This window comes from Saimiri boliviensis, chromosome 1 (assembly GCF_048565385.1).
Source record: "Saimiri boliviensis isolate mSaiBol1 chromosome 1, mSaiBol1.pri, whole genome shotgun sequence".
Lineage (NCBI taxonomy): Eukaryota > Metazoa > Chordata > Mammalia > Primates > Cebidae > Saimiri > Saimiri boliviensis.
The window spans coordinates 150136652-150156849 of NC_133449.1; the positions used below are offsets into that span (position 1 = coordinate 150136652).

Consider the following 20198-nt stretch of genomic DNA (forward strand, 5'->3'; position numbering starts at 1 on the left):
CCCTTTTTTCTTCCTTTCCTTTTTTTACCCTTTGAGGTAAGGTCTCGTTCTGTTACCCAGGCTGGAGTGCACGGCGTGGTCCCGGCGAGCTGCATCCACCTCGCGGCTGAACGATCCTCCCACCTCAGCCTCTTGGGTAGCTGAAAACACAGGTGCGTATCACCACCAGGCTACTTTTTTGTATTTTTGGTAGAGATGAGGTTTTGCCATGTTGCCCGTTCTGGCCTTGAACCCCTGAACTCAAGTTATCTGCCCACCTCAGCCACCCGAAATGCTGGGATACCACTGTGAGCCACTGTGCCCAGCCCTTTTTTCCTTTTTCTCCTTTTTTGAGATTAGGTCTTGCTCTGTTATTCAGGCTGGAGTGTAGCCGCTTGACCACAGCTTGCTGCAGCCTAACCTTCCTGGGCAGAAATGATCATCTTACCTCAGCCTCTTGAATACCTTAGACCACAGGTGCACACCACGACGCCTGGCTTTTTTTTTTTTTTTTTTTTTTTTAATATAGTTGGGGTTTGGCTGTGTTGCCCCAGTCTGGTCTCAAATTCCTGATCTCAAGTCATGTGCTCACCTCGACCTCCCAAAGTGCTGATAGGCATTAGCCCCCTTTTCTTAATTATTTATTGACATTGGGTCTCTCTGTTGCTTAGGCTGGAGTGCAGTGTCATGACCGCAGCTTGTTACATCCTCAACCTCCTGGGCTAAACCGATCCTCCCACCTCAGTCTCTTCAACAGCTGGGACCACAGCTGCACCCCACCACGCCTGGCTAACCATTTGTATTTTTGGTAGACTTGGGTTTTGCCATGTTGACCAGTCTGGTCTTGAACTCCTGAAATGAGGTAATCTGGCCACCTCAACCTTCAAAAGTGTCATTACAGGCGTTAGCCACTGTGTGCTGCCCTATTTTCTTCTTTTTTGTGCTTTTACTGAGATTAGGTCTCGTTGTGTTACCCAGGCTGGAGTTCAGTGACATGATCACGTCTCTCTGCAGCCTCAGTCTCCAGGGATCAAGCGATCCTTTCACTTCAGCCTCTTGAATAGCTGGGACCACAGGTGCACACCACCACACCTGGCTACATTTTTATATTTTTCATAGAGATGTGGTTTTGCCATATTCCCATCTGGTCTTGAACTCCTTTACTCAAGTGATCTGCCCACTTCGGCCTCCCAAACTGCTGGGTTACAGATGTGAGCCACGGGGACCAGCCCTTTATTCTTTCTTCCTTCCCTCCCTCCCTCCCTCCCTTCCTTCCTCCCTTCTTCTTTCTTTTACATTAGGACTCACTCTGTTACCCAGGCTGGTATGCAGTGGTGTGGGCATGGCTTGAAGCAATCCTCCCAACTCAGCCTCTTGTGCAGCTAGTCTCTCCTTTCCTGGGGTACATGAAGGGAGGAGCTCAGCTCTGATTGGTGTTGTGGAGGCCCCGTAGTATTTGATTTGTGAGAGTAGGTGACAGACAGTTAATTGCCTGGGCACAGGAGGCAGAGGTTGCAGTGGGCTAACATTGCAACACTGCACTCTACCCTGAGTTACCAAGTGAGACTCTGCCTCAAAAATAAATAAATAAATAAACAAATAAGCCTACTTCCAGATCAAACTGAGGAACATTTGAAGATACAGCAAGTATTCCTCAGACCAATTTTCCAGATATATAAAGATTTCTCAAAGATGTACTCTTCCACCAAGCCAGATCTATATTTACATCTGATTTGCAGACCCAAATGGTCATTAGAAATAATTATTTGAGCCGGGCGCGGTGGCTCAAGCCTGTAATCCCAGCACTTTGGGAGGCCGAGGCGGGTGGATCACGAGGTCAAGAGATCGATACCATCCCGGTCAACATGGTGAAACCCCGTCTCTACTAAAAATACAAAAAAATTAGCTGGGCATGGTGGCGCGTGCCTGTAATCCCAGCTACTCAGGAGGCTGAGACAGGAGAATTGCCTGAACCCAGGAGGCGGAGGTTGCGGTGAGCCGAGATCGCGCCATTGCACTCCAGCCTGGGTAACAAGAGCGAAACTCCGTCTCAAAAAAAAAAAAAAAAAAAAAAGAAATAATTATTTGATTGGATTACTCACAGATGACAGCAACAGTTTTCTCATCTATTTAGAATTGAGAAAACTGGCACAAAACACATTCCTGAAATCAGGAATCTCAATGTTACTGTGGTTTATTGTTTGTTTGTTTGTTTGTTTTTGACAGAGTTTTGATCTTTTTACCCAGGCTGGAGTGCAATGGTGCAATCTCAGCTCACTGCAACCTCTGCCACCAGGGGTCAGGTGATTCTCCTGCTTCTGCCTTTCAAGTAGCTGGGTCTGCAGGCATGTACCACCCCACTCAGCTAATTTTGCATTTTTAGTAGAGATGGGATTTCTCCATGTTGGCCAGGCTGGTCTCAAACTCCTGACCTCAGTTGGTCCCACCCACCTCGGCCTCCCAAAGTGCTGGGATTACAGGTGAGAACCACCGTGTCCGGCCTCAAAGTTATTTTCTATCTTACTATTTTTGCACCATCACCTCCTGGGAACCTTCGTATCTTCCTCCCTTTAACAAATCCCAAGACAGAAGCGCCCACCCATGAGCTAACATTTCAAAAATGTCTAATTCTGCGGTACATGAAAGTTTCTCCAGCAGACTTGGTTTCAACTGGCCCCTGATGTGTTAAATCTGGACTCTTTTTTCTTATTTATTGGTTTGTTTTTAGTAGAGACAAGGTTTCATTCTGTTGCCCAGGAAGGCCTCGACTTTTGACCTTCATTTCCCTCGGCCTTCCAAAGTGCTGTGATTACAAGTGTGAGTCACTGCGCCCAGCCCGTTACTCCTTTTTCACAATCCCAGGCAGGCTGTTGTTCAACTGAAGAACCAAGATGCTGGTAAAATGTGTGGCACAGGCCAGGTGCACTGACTCCCACCTGTAACCCAGAATTTCAGGAGACTGAGATACGAAAATTGCTTGAGGCCAGGAGTTTGAGACCAGCCTGGTCAACATAGTGAGACTCCGTCTCTACAAAAAAATTTTAAAATTAGACAGGTGTGGTGGTGTGTGCTTGTGGTCCCAGCTCCTTGGAAGACAGAGGCAGGAGGATCATTTGAGCCCAGGAGCTGAGGCTGCTGTGAGTTATAATGATGCAACTGCACTTCAACCCAAGCAACGGACACCCTGTCTCTTAAATAAAAACAAAGAAAACATGGCACAGTTATTGATCAGACTATCCAGATCAAGATACTTCCTATTTCTCCATGAGCTCCTCAAGGGTCAAATTCAAATTATGAGTTTTCCCCTCATCACTCCAGCTTGTGACAGGGGACTAAAACATAAACAAGTCAGTGAAGGGGCAAAGAGAATTTCAGAAAAAGAAGCTTAGATGCATAATGAATGATCCAGGCTCTGTATTCCAAGATCAAACTGATCATCTTGTGAAGGCACATAAAACACAAATGCAGTAAGATTTTCACACTTTAGGGTATAGAATAAATGTGTGCTTGTGTTTATATATAAATGTGTATATATATATATATATATATATATATATATATATAGAGAGAGAGAGAGAGAGAGAGAGAGAGAGAGAGAGAGACAGAGAGACAGAGAGAGAGAGAGAGAGACAGAGTTTCATTCTTATTGCCCAGGCTAGAGTGCAATGGCACAATCTCTGCTTACTGGAACTTCCACCTCCTGAGTTCAAGTGATTCTCCTACCTCAGCCTCCCAAGTAGCAGGGATTACAAGTGCCCACCACCACGCCTGGCTAATTTTTTGTAATTTTAGTAGACATGAGGTTTTACCATGTTCGCCAGGCTGGTCTTGAACTCCTGACCTCAGCTGATCCACCCACCTTGACCTCCCAAAGTGCTGGGATTACAGGTGTGAGTCACCATGCCTGGCCAGAATATATATATTTTTTAAGACAGCATTTGACTCTGTCACCTATGCTAAAGTGCATAGGTGCACTGCAGCCTCGACCTACCAGGGCTCAGGTTATCCTCCCAGCTCAGTCTTCTGTGAGTGGCTGGGACTGCAGGCACACACCACCATGCCTGGCTGATTTTTTAATTTTTTGTAGACACGAGGTCTTTCTATGTTGTGCAGTCTGGTCTCGAAGTCCTGGTCTCAAGCGATACTCTCGCCTGACCTCCCAAAGTGCTAGAATTACAGGCATAAGCCCCTGTACCCCATTTAAGATTTATAATGACAGCTGACTGATTCCCTACTGAGTTTGATTTCTGAGCTACGTGTTACAGAAAACACCAAGAAGTTTAAAACACAGTCCTTGACATTTGTTTAAAAAAAAAAAAAGAGAGAGAGGCCAGAGGCAGTGGCTCATGCTTGTAATCTCAGCATTTTGGGAAGCCAAGATGGTAGGATTGCTTAAGCCCAGGAGTTCAAGGCTGCAATGAGCCATGATTATGCCATTGCACTCCAGCCTAGTGACAGAGCAAGACGTGGTCTCAAAAAAAAAAAAAAAAAAAAAAAAAAAGAAAAGAAAAGAGAAAGAGAAAGACAGAAATTGAGGGCAGATCTCTGAGGGGCTACCAGGAAGATGGATGATGGATATGTAGGCGTTAATGATACCATTCTCTCTTGACGTACAGATATTTGGATATTTTCCTTTATATCTTTTTTTTTTCCTTTATATCTTTAAAAAGAAAGTTTCCTGCCCTCAAGGAGCTCACATGCTAATGGTAGATGAAAAATCTAGTAATAGTGTAAGATGAATGATATAAGGTTATATATAATGTAAGTACCTAAAGACTGATATTCATAATAACTTCTATTAAGGTCAGAGGGAACCTGATTTCATTTATGACAGGTTGGAGTCCGAGGGAGCCAGTCATGGAAGCTGGGTTTGGAAGGAAGAGTAGGATTTCGTAAAGACGAAGGTAAGACCACTGTAGTTCAAGGTAACACGGGAAAAGAAGATTTTCTATTCACTGGGGAGAATGCTTTGCTTAGAGAAAGGAGTTCACGTTTATTTAGCTTATATGCTCCCTCTGGATAATAAGAAATCACTGAGGGTTTTTAGGAAAGGAATAAATATCATAAAACCTAAGTTTTACCTATGTGTAGCTGTGTGGTCGCCTTGTGGGATCTAACACTCACAATGGAGAAAGCATGATATGGCTCCTCCATGCACCCTGCCGTGCCTACAGGAGAGTTCTGACTCCAAGCCTCCTACGGAGGAAGACCAAGACTGGGTTTTCTGGGGAAGCGGCCTCTCCTTTATTCTCCTGAGCTACAGAATTTCTAAGGAACCCATATACTGGAAATTATACCTGAAGGCCAGTCACAGGGAAGAAGAGCTCAGAAGTCTCCACTTCCACTTGGAGAGTCCAGCGCCACTGAGAATGCTGGTCCACACTCCCTGGTAACTTCTCCTCTTCAGAATAATGCTGTGTGTGTGGCTTAGTGTATCTCCCACTGAACATCAACAGCAGAAGCTACGTACTATCAGTCACATCAAGAAGGCAGCAACACATGAACCAGACAGGCATCCCCACCACAGGCAATCCCTTAGTGATTCCCAACATGTCGGTCCACAGCATGAATCGCGTTATGCATCGCTGTCTCTCACTACCTCAGGTCTCAGTCCCCAACATGGCACTTTTTTTTTTGGAGACCAAGTCTGACTCTGTCACCCAAGCTGGACTGAAGTGGCATGATTCTGCTCACTGCAACCTCTATCCCCTGGGCTTAAACAATTCTCATGCCACAGCCTCCCCAAGTAGCTGGGACTACAAGCTCATGCCACTACACCTGGCAATTTTTTTGCATTTGTGGTAGAGACAGGGTTTTATCATGTTTCCCAGGCTGGTCTCAAACTCCTGAGCTCAGATAATCTGCCCATCTCATCCTCCCAAAGTGCTAGGATTACAGGCATGAGTCAACATGCCCAGCCACCATATAGCACTTCTAATCCAGAGGGCCAGCCAAAGATGTCAAGGGCAGTAAGAAACTGTAAATTGCAAACACCAGAGAAAAAAGAAGAGCAGAAAGATGGCATGGGAGGATACAAATAATTCGGGATTGAAGAAACCAGGGTCTTAGAACCAGCTGGACTAACGTTATGACTGTAAAACTTCTTGGGGCTTCAGTTTAACTGTCTACTGAATTGTAACAATCTCATTTACCTTAGAAGGGGGAGAGTGACGACCTGAGCTGGTTGTTTATGCTTATGCACCTGTGTTTATTCAGGATGATTTCTGCTTAACTTTATACTTTTGGACTTTTCCTTGAATTTTTGTTGTTGTTGTTTGGTGGGTGTGTGTGTGCACGTGTGTGTGTGTGATCTCACTCTGTCACTCAGGCTAGAGTACAGTGGGCATGAGCACAGCTCACTACAGCCACATCCATCTAGGCTAAAATGATCCTCTTCCCACCTCAGCAACCTCCCCCACTCCCACCCCACCCCAGAAGCTGGAACTAAAAGTGCACACTACCATGCCCAGCTAATTTTTTGTATTTTTTTTTTTTAATCAAAGACAGGTTTTCTTAATGTTGTCCAGGGTGGTCTCAGACTCCTGGCCTCAAGCGATCCACCCGCTTCAGCCTCCCAAAGTGGGATCACAGGTGTGACCCACCGCACCCAGTTCTCCCTGAGTGTTGAGTCTCAAAATCCTCTGAGCTAAATGACATTATTCCTGTTATGCAGACAAAAATAAATAAATAAATAAATAAATAAAAATAAAAATAAAAAAATTAGGCCTTAAAGGGTTCTGATATGAACAAAACTAACCAGCACAGGTCATTTCCCTCTCATTCTCTTCCAATAAATGGTTTTCCCTACACTGAAGATTGCTGATAATTGACTTTCTCAGCTTGTGTTTTCCTGACAAAGAGCCAAGGTGGTAAAGACACAGAACACCCACTATCTTGAGAGTGCCTGGAAACATGCCGAGTCCTGAAGGACATGGACTGTTTTCTATCCATAGCATTGCCCAGGGTGCATTCTAGGAGAATGGTGAAGGCACTGCTGAATTTAATCAAGTCAAAAACTGTCAACTTCCTACCTGCATGGAGACTACCTAAAAAATCATCTCAGTGCTTACGTATCCACAGCTCTGTCTAGCAAGTAAAACAGAGCCTGAAGTACCACATGTTGGACTGACTTGTGGGGATGATGCCACCTGGCAGTAAAGAGGGCAATGGAGGCTCCTGTTGAGTCCCGAACATTCTAAAGCAAATCAAACAAGAAACATTTAAAAATCAAATAGAAAACCACAGCAGTTACTAAGACATACAGTGGGTAAGGGTTTGATATGTGAAGAAAACAGATGCTAACAGTAATTCCCTGACCTCACCAACTGCTCCCCAGAGGGAAGAACGTTAATATCATCCCTTGCCCGATTCTCTCAGGACTCTCTGGACCTTATTTCTGTGGTAAGAAAAAAAATCACATTCTCTTTGCCCTTCAACTGCAGACAGATCAAAAGATGGCTTCTTAGCTAACTTCCCCAGCAGGATGGCCAAAGAAACAAGCAGCAGGAGAGAACCAGGCAACAGGACCATGACTTCCAGCCTCTGCCGTAAAAGTGCCATTATATGTTCACTTAAAAGGCTGAGGTCTCAGCTAAATGGAGGGCTTGTGATAAAGATGGAAGCATGGGTGTCTGAAACATCGCGTATCTATCGCGAAGACCATGACTAACCTTAATGGACCAAATGAAGAAACTTTTCTAAGTCTACTGTACAACTGATTTTCCATAATTCAGTTATTCAATTATCATTAGAAACTCTAATTACTAGTAATTATTAGTAATTCAATTATTACTAAAATAATTGTATAACAAACTGCATGGCTGTTTCACATCTGCTCCTAAGTGTGTGGACTCTCTAGATTCAGGGTAAGGTAACATGACGCCAGTTAAGAAAAGGCAGTAATGAGGCCCTACAAGATAGGCCCCTAAAGACTCACTAAGATCGTGAATTTTCCACTGAGGATCACAGAACGAAGAGGTTCCTCATGAGGTTTCAGCTTCACAATGCCTTCCTTCCTTTGAGCTTCCTAAAAAGGAAGAACAGCAGAATGTAGTGATGTGAAAATACTGTATATCCAGGACGGCACCATGTAACCACCAAATCTCAGCAATAAGGTGGTCATCAATGAATGAATTATAAATTTCATATCTAAATAAATTTCATAACTATTTCCTAAGTAGTTCTACCTCATTTAGTTGAATTAGAATTCAACTGAACAGGACAGGTGTGGTGGTTCATGCTTGTAATCCCAGCACTCTGGGAAGCCGAGACGTGCAGATCACCTAAGGTCAGGGGTTGGAGACCACTGGGCGACGTGGTGAAACCCTGTCTCTACTAAAAATTAGCCTGGCGTGGTGGTGCACACCTGTAATCCCAGCTACTCGGGAGGCTGAGGCAGGAGAATGGCTTGAAGCTGGGTGACAGAATGAGACTCCATCTCAAATTTAAAAAAAAAGAATTCAGCTAAATGAATAATAAAGTCAACAAAATGAATTATGAATTTCTTTGTAACCTGCTTCGAAGCCAGCTAAACATTTTCAGAATTCCTGTCCGAAGCTACCTTATCAGCCCCTCAGGTAGGGTATTTTTCTCTGAATCAGTAAGAACCCTAACCCTGAAGAGTAACCAGTATGTTACATTCAGGTTCAGGATCAAGGTCCTTAAACATGCAGCAGCACTGACATGGTACCAGGACACTAAAATATGAACCTGAAAAACGTCTGGATGCATTCATCCTCACACATCTTCTAGGTTTAGGCCTCTCCTATGTTTAAACAGGAACCCTCTCTCCACCTGATATAGTTTCCAACAGCTACTGTGACTTCATTTTCCTCACTCTGATAGCCAGATTCCTTCCTTCCTTCCTTCTTTCTTTTACTCTTTCTAATAAGAGACAGGGTCTCACTATGATGCCCAGGCTGGTCTCAAACTCCTGGCTTAAAGCAATTCTCCTGCCGCAGCCTCTTGAGTACCTGGGCTTACAGGTGTGCACCACCATGCCCAGCTTGATGGTCAGATTTTTATTTTTATCTTGATTTTTTATTTTTTTGAGCTGGAGTCTTACTCTATCACTCAGGCTGGAGTGCAGTGGTGCAATCTTGGAGCACTGCAACCTCCGCCTCCCAGGTTCAAGAGATTCTCCTGCCTCAGCCTCCCAAGTAGCTGGGATTACAGGTGCATGCCACCATGCCTGGCTAATTTTTGTATTTTTAGTAGAGACGGGTTTCGCCATGTTGGCCAGGGTTGTCTTGAACTCCTGATCTCAGATCATCCGCTCACCTCAGCCTCCCAAAGTGCTGGGATAATAGGCATGAGCCCATGTGCCCAGCCTCGATGGCCAGATTTTTTACTGATCCCCATTTCCCTCATACTCAGTCCATTGCATTCTGGTTTCCTCCCAACTCAACTGCTACGCTGAAAGCTCCTTCTGTCGTAACCAGGATCTTCACGTCGTTGAATTCGCTGGACATTTCAGTCCTCCTTTCTTTCTCAGAAATTTTATTGGCACCGAGTCTCACACTATTGCCGAAGCTGGAGTGCAGTGGCATGATCTCGGCTCACTGCAACCACCACCTCCAAGAGATTCTCTTGCCTCAGCCTTCTGAGTAGCTGGGATTACATGCGCATGCCACCATGCCTGGCCAATTTTTGTGTTTTTGGTAGAGACAGGCTTTCACCATGTTGCCCAGGCTGGTCTTGAACTCCTGGGCTGAAGCCGTTCACCTGCCTCGGCCCCCGAAAGTGCTGGGATTACAGGCATGAGCCACTGTGCGCAGCCTCCAGTCCTCCTTTTAAATGACAAGATTCACCACTTACATTTCCTTTTTCTGGAGACATTCTCTACCTTTGTATTTCATGATAACAAAAATATATTATTGTGGTTTGTCCCCTTTTATCAACTGCTTGTTTTAAATCTTTTAGGCTGGGCACGGTGGCTCAAGCCTATAATCCCAGTACTTTGGGAGGCCGAGGTGGGCAGATCACTTGAGATCAGGAGTTCAAGATCAGCCTGGGCAACATAGTGAAAGCCTATCTCTACTAAAACAAAAAATTAGCTGTGTGTGGTGGTGTGTGCCTGTGGTCCCAGCTACTCAGGAGGCCGAGGTGAGGCAGGAGGATCAGCTGAGCTCGGGAGACAGAAATTTGCAGTGAGCTGAGATCATGCCACTCTATTCGTGTCTGGGTGACAGAGCAAGACTCTGTCTCAAAAAAAGAAAAGTGATTCCACAGATCCCAATGCTGCCTTATCATAACATTTATATAATTTTAGACTTATTCTGCTTATTTTCTTTTTATTTTTTTAAACAGAATCTCGGCCAGGTGCACTGGCTCACACTTGTAATCACAGAACTTTGGGAGGCCAAGGTGGGTGGATCACAAGCTCAGGAGTTTGAGACCAACCTGGCCAACACAGTGAAACCCCATGTCTACTAAAAATAGCTGAGGGTGGTGGCACACATGGTTGCAGTGAGCTGAGATCGTACCATCGCATTCCAGCCTGGCAACAGAGCTAGACTCCATCTCAAAAGAAAAAGAATCTAAGAGAATCTCACTCTGTTGCCCAGGCTAGAGTACAGTGGTGTGATCTTGCCTCACTACAACCTCCACCTCCTGGGTTCAAATGATTCTTCCTCCTTCGCTTCCCACATGGCTAGGAATGCAGGTACCCAGCTAATTTTTGTATTTTTAGTAGAGACAGGGTTTTGCCATTTTGGCCAGGCTGGTCTTGAACTCCTGACCTCAAGTGATCCTCCTGCTGTGGCCTCCCAAAGTGCTGGAATTACAGGTGTGAGCCACCACATCTCGCCCTATTATCTTTTTCTAAATACTAATCCTTGCACATGGAACATAGAAGTATAAAATAAATATCTGTTGAGTAAATGAGTTAGTCCACAATAGCGAATGAGTTAGTCCACAAGATAGAGATAACTGAGCTTCAGTTACGCCAATCCTAGTGCTTGTTATCCCATTGCTTTTTTTAATTTAGGGAGATTCTGTATCTCTTTGGGAGGATTCTGATCCCAAAGTAACATGCTGTAGAGTGTTTTATCAAAGACACTATTGGCCAAGCATGGTGGCTCACACCTGTAATCCCAGCACTTTGGGAGGCTGAGGTTGGTGGATCACAAGGTCAGGAGATCAAGACCATCCTGGCCAACATGGTGAAACCTCATCTCTACTTAAAATACAAAAATTAGCTGGGTGTGGTGGCAGATGCCTGTAATCCCAGCTACTCAAGAGGCTGAGGCAGGAAAATCACTTGAACCCAGGAAGTGGCGGTTGCAGTGAGCCAAGATCATGCCACTGAACTCTAGCCTAGCAACAGATTGAGACTCCATCTAAAAAAAAATAAAAAGACACTACTAACTGAGAAAGCAAACATAAGCACAAAACCAAATTCCATGCCCCCTCAAAAAACAAAAATCAAAACAAAGTAAAATCCTGATGCAGCTACTTTAAGATACTTTCAGATAATGGACCTAGCTAATACATAGTTGCTCTTCTTTTCCAGGGTTAAAACTTCCCTTCCTGAACTGCCCACTAAGCTCAGCATTCATCCAAATGGCAAGTTTCTAAAAACCAACAGATTTTCATGTGGCCAGAGGCCAGTGAAAAGAGCTAGGATTAAAATTCTAGGAAGGGTGAACCCCCTCCCGCCACCAGGATGCTGTCAGGCTACTTCCTCAGTCTCTATCATTAGAAGCGGCATCCTGGTCTGTAACCAAAACTTAGGTCCAAAAGCAGTGCCTTCCAGCAGCTGCCTTGCCCAGCTTCAGCTCCCACAAGGGCTCCTGGATATGGATCCATTTTTCATGGGAGAGGAGAGGACACTTAGAGAACCAATGTGTGCGTCCAGCATGACAGAGAGAACAGCGACACTCTGGCCAACTGCCACAGGTCTGGTCCACCCCGAGCAACATACTCTGTAGGACTGGAACAATTCTATGGCACAGAGCACATCAAACTTCTTGGCCACGAGGAACTTGACAGCCACATTCCAAGACAGCAGGGAGACATTGTACTGAACTGTCCACTTGTCAATCTCTTCGAGAAACTGCTTGGTAGCCTGTTTGACAAAGAAAGAAAGAATAATTAGTAAGAAAAGAACATATTTATGGAGTCAAAAGGCAAGCAAGTAAAAACTATCATTCCTTCCCCCAAGGAAGTCTGAACACAGTTTACTACAGGGAGCAGGTAGACAAAATATATATAGAAAAGTAGCCAAATGGCCAGGTGCAGTGGCTCACGCCTGTAATCCCAGCACTTTGGGAGGCCAAAGCAGGAGGATCACTTGAGGTGAGGAGTTCAAGACTAGCCTGACCAACGTGGTGAAAATGAATCTCTACTAAAAATACAAAATGAGCCCAATGTCATGGCACACGCCAGTAATCTCAGCTGCTTGGGAGGCTGAGGCAGGAGAATGGCTTGAAACCAAGAGGCAGAGGTTGAAGTGAGCCAAAATCGTATCACTTCACTGCAGCCTGGGCAACAAGAACGAAACGGTCTCAAAAAAAAAAAAAAAAAAAAAAAACGGAAAAAAGAAAAGTGGCCAGGCCTTCTGAAGGATTACTGTCTGATGCCTGATGCACAGTGTGGTACAGCAGTCTCAGCTGCCACTTTGGTCCCACAAGCCAACTGGACACAGCAAAAGAATCAGAAAATAGTTTTGCCTTTGGAATTTGAGAGTAGCAAAACTATTAAGAATTTATCAAATCAAAAGAGCAAATAATCTGTGTGCTGACTGACCCCACTGGACAAAAGATGAGTCACAGCTTAGAAAATATTTCAACTCCAGGTCAGTGGTTTGAATCTGTCTGTGCTTATGAAACACACGTTGTTAACACCTAGCAGCTAAGGAAGAGCTGGAGTTCAAACAGCTCTGGTCTTCCTTTGAGATAAGGTCTGAACTGATACATGGAGAAACTAACATTACCACTTACAACCCTCCTTAACCAGCTTTTGAGGTAAGGGTAAGATTTGTTTTGTTTTGTTTTGCTTTTTTGAGACAGGGTCTTGCTCTGTCATTGAGGATGGAGTGGAGTGGCACGATCATGGCTCACTGCAGCCTCAACCTCCTGGGCTCAATGGATCCTCCTGCCTCAGCCTCCCAAGTAACAGAGACTACACGCATGCGTCACCATGCCTGGCTAACTTTTGCATTTGTTAGAAGACACGGGCTTTCACCACGTAGCCCAGGGTGATCTCAAACTCCTGGGTTCAAGCAATTCACCTCCCTCAGCCTCCCAAAGTGCTGGGATAACAGTTGTGAGCCACTGTACCTAGCCTCAAGGGTAAGATTTGTTCCTGCATAGTCAAAAAGCATATTATAATTACATACTTATCCCACAATCATGTTTAAATAAAGAAAAACTAGACTTGGCTATGGTCATGAAGATAAAGATACTAGAGAACTTGCTACAAAACAGCTGAGAAAGTTGTCAATTAAGCAGGGTATGCTCTGGACACCATTCACTAGTGTTGAAATAATGGTATCAGAGAAAATAAAACCAACAACACAGTCTCCATGTTACATCAAACTCCCAAGAGCAGCTATAATTTTGAGATGAGCTTTGGGCAAGGAGCTAGCCACTCAAGGTCAAGAATAATGTCCTGACACTCTCAGTTCACAGGTAATACCTGAAATCCTGTGTCCCAAGACAACCTAGGAAAGAGTGAAGAACCAGACATGTAAGCTATACCTGCTCTTAAAATCAACAAAAAACTTCTGTCTCCTGAGATGTCAGTCACCTAACCACAAAGGACAAAGTTTAGTGTGGTTTTGGGAATTATAAAAAATGAATCCATCCTGTTATTCACTACTGTGTGGTATTTGGGCAAGTCATTTAACCTCTCTGGGCCTCAATTACCTCATCTTGAATGAGAAACGGATGGAAGAGCAGGCACTACCATACCCAGCACATGGTAGTCTCTGAATGGATGAATGTTCGTTCATTCTCTTTTTAATTCACTCCAGTCATTTCACACGAAAACTTCTTTCAACAGAGATAGGGGTTGTTAGAATTCTTTGACCTCTGTTGCTTCCCTGTAGCCTGTTACCAATACTATCTCCCTAATCCATTTTATACAAAAGCACACATTTAAACCAGAAATATGTGTTCAGGCCAGGCATGGAGGCATGAGTATCTGTAATTCCAGCACTTTGGAAGGCCAAGGTAGGAGAACTGCTTGAGCCCAGGAGTTCAAGACCAGCCTGAGTGACATGGAGAGACCCCATCTCTACAAAAAAAATTTTAAAAATTAGCCATGCATGGTGGCACATGCTTGTGGTCCCAGCTACTCCAGGGCTGAGGGAGAAGGACTGCTTGAGCCTAGGAGATCAAGGCTGCAGAGAGAGCACACTACTGCACTCCAGCCTGGGTGACCGAGTGAGACTCTGTCTCAAAAAAAAAAAAAAAAAAAAAAAAGGCCAGGTGCAATGGTTCACACCTATAATCCCAGCACTTTGGAAGGCCAAGGTGGGTGGATCACCTGAGGTCAGGAGTTTTAGACCAGCCTGGCCAAGAGAGTGAAACCTCGTCTCTACTAAAAATACAAAATTTAGCCAAGCGTGCTGGCTCACGCCTGTAATCCTCACTACTCAGGAGGCTGATGTGGGAGAATCGCTTGAACCCAGCAGGCAGAGGTTGCAGTGAGCTGAGATCACGCCATTGCACTTCAGTGTGGGTGACAAGAGCAGGAAGAAAAAGAAAGAAAGAGAGAAACTGAGAGAGAGAAAGAGAGAGAGAGAGAGAGAGAGAGAGAGAGAGAAGAAATTAAGCATTCAGCTGAAAACACTCTTTAAAGAACCAATTTCTCCTCATTCAGGGCTCTGTGGCTATAAAGAAAAAGCTGAGGCCAGAAGTATTTAGACATCAGTTCCCATTTCTAAATCTTTTTGTCCCTACTTTCAGACTATGCTGGTAGCTTCAGAGGTGAACACTGCCATTCTGAGCACAAGCTCCCCTTTTAACAGCACAGACTAACTACGAAGAGGTCTCATTACAATAAAGAAACAACTGCTTGCAGAACAAACACCATGAAAAAATGCAGTCAGTCATCCTGCAATGAGGACCTAAATATGGAAAGTGAGTCACCATAGGACGCAATGTCTGGCTTTTACCAAATTTGAAGATACATTTGTATTTCGGCAAATATGCCATTTCTCCATTATTTCAGTGATGGATGCGCTAATGAACTACCATCCTCTCAGGACTGTTTCCCCTCTCTCCTTCACTGTGAATTACTGTCTTTTTATATCGATTGATCCCTTCAGATCATATAAATCTGCCAGGAGACAGAATCTGAGCATGACACACTAGGTTTGCTATAAGGCAGCAAGACATTTGATGAATTTTCTTTTTTTTTTTTTACTTTTTTCTCTACAGAGATTCTATTTTACATATTTGACATCATATTACATATCTCACTTTTTTTTTTTTTTTTTTTAAAGAAGAGGAAGAAAGAGAAAGAGGAAGAGGGAGAGAGGATGGGGGTATTGCTTTATTGCCCGGGCTAGAATGCAGTCTAAATATGGGTATGCCTATAATTGTCCTTAATAATGGAGACATGAAAGAAAATGAGGGAAGAGAATAGCAAACAAGGAGCCAACCAAGATTTCTTTTAAACTTCTAGGTTGATATGATGTGGTACTGATAAGAGTGTATATTTTGTATATTTAAAATGGAGAGTTCTATAAATATTAATTACATTTATTTGTTCCAGATCTGAGTTCAAGTCCTGAATATCGTTAATTTTCTGTCTCATTGATCTGTCTAATATTAATGTTGAAGTCTCCCAATATTATTATGTGGGAGTCTAAGTCTCTTTATAAGTCTTGTATGTCTGCGTATTCCTGTATTGGGTGCGTATATATTTAGGATCTTTAGCTCTTCTTGTTGTTGCATTGATCCTTTTATTATTATATAATGTCCTTCTTTGCTTCTTTTGATCTTTATTGCTTAATTGTAACTTCTGCTTTTTATTTATTTATTTTAGCTCTCTGTTTGGTTGGTAAATCTTTCTCCATCCCTTGTTTGGAGTCTTTGTGTATCCTTGAATGTGAGATGGATCTGGATGCAGCATACTGATGGGTTTTAGTTTTTTATTCAAATTGCCTGTCTTTGGATTGGGGGATTTAGTCAATTTAAATTTAGAATTAATAATAATATATGTGGTTTAATACTGCCATTAGCTGGCTATTTTGTCCATTAGTTGATGTAAATTCTTCATTATATTGATGCTCTTTTTGATAATTTTTTTAGAAAGGCTGATACTGTTTGTTCCTTTCATATGTGTAGTGGTTCTTTCAGAAGCTCTTGTAAAGCAGGCCTGGTGGTGATGAAATCTCTGAGTGCTTGCAACATTTGATGAATTTTCAAACTCAAACTACAATTTGTCCATAAGCACTTTGCTAATGTACCAAAAAAGGAAAGAAATCCAATCCCTTTGAGTTAATATTTACTGGTTTATCTCAAATATTTTCCACTTACCAGGAAAATATTGCCTTTTCTTAAAATGTGATTTTAAAAATGATAATGCTTTCTTAAATAGGATCTTACTGCATTTGGGGGAAAAAGGTTTTAAGTACATTTTCTGATTTTATATTATAAAACAATGTAATAACAAAAATGTGCAAAAAAGTAAAAGTCCAGTCATAATCCCATCATCCTATGCAGCTGTTTTCATGTTTTTAATGATTTAAAAATTAAAGCCAATGGAAACATACTAATACACAGTTTTATAAGTATATATCCCCACAACCACTACACACACATACACACATACACACATATACACATTTAAAGAAAAACTTAAGGGAAGGGGAGAAGAAAGGATTAGGCCAGTATATGTTGTTTTAGTTCAGAGACCTTCCATGACTAGCAGCAGTAGTAACCCCTTCAAGGCAAGAGAATGGTACAGCTGTTTCAGGCATCCAGCTTTATAGTCAGTCAAACATTCACAACAAATATTTGCTGAGGGCCCATTCTGTGCTAATCAGTATAGCACTGTTGAGAAGACACAACATAGATCACTTCTTGGCTTTTTGGCTAAGGTCAAGTGAGAAGACATGCATGGAGACATAAAGACCCTCTTCCAAGCAGTTTACAATCATTTAATGATGGAGACAGACATATAAATAGGTCTTTACCATATAATATAATAAGTTCAAGACAGATCTATTAACAGAATACTATGGGATTCAAACTCTCTCCATGGATATAAAAAAATTTTTAGGAGTGCCTTAAAGGATGAGTAGGAATTTGTCAGGCAGAGAAAATATTCTAGTCAGAGAAAACAAAATGTGTCAAATGAGAGTCATGAAAGACCTGGGCTTATTGGGGATATCAATCACATAGCTAGTGTGTCCAATGTGTCTGACGGAGAAGGGTGGGAGATGTGTGAACAGGAAGACCGAACCAGACTGGGAAGGCCCTTGTGTGCTGCACTCCAAATTCCAGACATGATCCTATAAACATAAAAGAGTCAATAGAGATCTTTAAGCAATGGGGTGAGATGATGAGTTTGGTTCCCCTCTCCCACCTCAAAAATGACTATAAGTAGTGGTGAAGTCAGACTGAAAGGAAAAAACATCTAGCAATAGGGAGGTAAGTTCCCTGAAGACAGGGATCACGTCTATTTTATTCACCTAGTTCCTAGCACTGTACATAGCACAAAGCACTAACTTAATAAATATCTATGAGAAATGAATGAATTATATTGAAGTCTCAAGAATATTAACATTTAGAGGGCAGACAAAAGATTAAAAACCAAGGAACTTTAAAAATTTACTTTTAAAAATACTAGTGATTGCAGGCCAGGCACAGTGGCTCATTATCTGTAATCCTAGCACTTTGGGAGGCCAAGGTGGGCGGATCACCTGAGGTCAGGAGATCGAGACCAGTCTGATCAACATGGCGAAACCCTATCTCTCCTAAAAATACAAAAATTATCCAGGTATGGTGGGGGCCACCTGTAATCTGAACTACTCAGAAGGCTGAGGCAAGAGAACTGCTTGAACCCGGGAGGCAGAAGTTGCAGTGAGCTGAGATCACGCCATTGCACTCCAGCCTGGGTGACAAAGTGAAACTCCATCTCAAAAATACAGAAATGCCAGTGATTGCTGAAAATTAAAGAAATGGAGACTTAAACACAAGAAGAGTTGTCAAATAAAACAATTTTTTTTAAGTTATCCCCTAAAAAAAAAAAAAAAGAAAGAAAAAAAAAAAAGGCTGGGCACGGTGGCTCACGCCTATAATCCCAACACTTTGGGAGGCCAAGGTGGGTGGATTACCAGAGGTCAGCTGTTCAAGACCAGCCTGGCCAATGTGACAAAACCCTGTCTCTACTAAAAAAAATACAAAAATTAGCCAGGCGTAGTGGTGCCTGCCTGTAATGCCAGCTACCGGGGAGGCTGAGACAGAAGAATCACTTGAACCTAGGAGGCAGAAGTTACTGTGAGCCAAGACTGCACCACTGCACTCCAGCCTGGGTGAGAGAGCCAGATTTCGTCTCAAAAAAGAACCATAAAACTTCACAATAAAGATAGCTCTCACATTATAGGCTTCTGCCAGGAATGCAAAGATTTGGTTTAACATAGGGAGATCTATCAAAGCAATTTTTATGTTACCAGATAATAAAAGAAAAAAGTATATAACCTTAACAGATGCTGAAAATGCACTGTGTAAAATCCATCACTCATAGGCCCCACATTTTTTTTTTCTATTAAAGATGAAAAGGCCAGCAGGTCTGCTATTACCACCACGATGCATATTGCACAGAAGGACATACCTAACACAAGCCTAAAGATGCATAGCAACCTGATGCATGAAAACAGAAATTTTAGGCCAGGTGCAGTGGCCTACATCCATAATCCCAGCACTTTGGGAGGCCGAGGTGGGCAGATTGCTTGAGCTCAGGAGTTTGAGACCAGCCTGAGCAACATGACAAAACCCCATTTCTACAAAAAATACAAAAACTAGCCTGGCATGATGGCACACACCTATAGCCCCAAAAGTGGGAGGATCACTTAAGCCTGGAAGGCAGAGGATGCAGTGAGCTGATATCATACCACTGCACCCCAGCCTGGGTGACACAGCCAGACCATTTCACACACACACACACACACAAAATAAAACCAAACAAAAAAAATGGAACGTTAAGGAAAAGAATAAAATTCAGAAACCATACTGTATATATATTCAGTATATGAAACAAATAATATGATAATTCATAAGCAAAAAGTGTTATAGGAATTTCCATATGCATATAAATATCTGTAGGACACAAAAAACTGCTAATATTGATCACTTCTGGGGAGAGAAGATGAACTGGGGCTGGGTGTAATGGCTCACACGGGTAACCCCAACATTTTGGGAGGCTGAGGCAGGAGGATCACTTGAGACCAGGAGTTCCAGACCAGCCTAGACAACAAAGCAAGACCTTGTCTCAATTAAAAAAAAAAAAAAAAAAAAAAATTTTAAAAAGAAAGAAAATGAACGGGAAACAGCACAAGAAGATAAACTATAAGTAATCTTTAAAATTTTAAACTGGCCGGGCGTGGTGGCTCAAGCCTGTAATCCCAGCACTTTGGGAAGCCAAGGCAGGTGGATCACAAGGTCAAGAGATCGAGATCATCTTGGTCAACATGGTGAAACCCCGTCTCTACTAAAAATACAAAAAAAAAAAAAATTTAGCTGGTCATGGTGGGGCGTGCCTGTAATCCCAGCTACTCAGGAGGCTGAGGCAGGAGAATTGCCTGAACCCAGGAGGCAGAGGTTGCGGTGAGCCGAGATCACACCATTGCACTCCAGCCTGGGTAACAATAGCAAAACTCCATCTCAAAAAAAAAAAAAAAAAAAAAAAATTTAAACCATGTCCAAGCACAATCTACTCAAAAACTAAATAAAATGTATATATTTAAAAAGATGAGGGCCAAGCGTGGTGGCTTATGCCTATAATCTCAGCATTTTGGGAGGCCAAGGTGGGCAGATCACTTGAAGTCAGGAGTTCTAAACCAACCTGGCCAACATGGCAAAACCCCATCTCCACTAAAAATACAAAAATTACCCAGGCGTAGTGATAGTGCCTATAATCCCAGCTACTCTGGAGGCTGAAGCAGGAGAACTGCTTGAACCTGGGAGGTGGAGGTTGCAATGAGCTGAGATCATACCACTGCACTCCAGCCTGGGTGACAAAGCAAGACTCCAAATCAAATAATA

At 43.0% G+C, this 20198-nt stretch overlaps 1 protein-coding gene across 1 annotated transcript in view; it reads right to left on the reverse strand.

The window, feature by feature from the left end:
• LOC101040449 (golgin subfamily A member 2-like) overlaps window positions 1-20198 on the reverse strand; it is an 87651-nt gene that overhangs the window by 17131 nt on the left and 50322 nt on the right. Inside the window, exons 2-3 of the mRNA XM_074406522.1 lie at window positions 11903-12046; window positions 7916-8005 (exon numbers count right to left, since the gene is read on the reverse strand). The gene's annotated coding sequence lies outside the window, so the exon portion shown is untranslated. The remainder of the gene's footprint in view (window positions 1-7915; window positions 8006-11902; window positions 12047-20198) is intronic.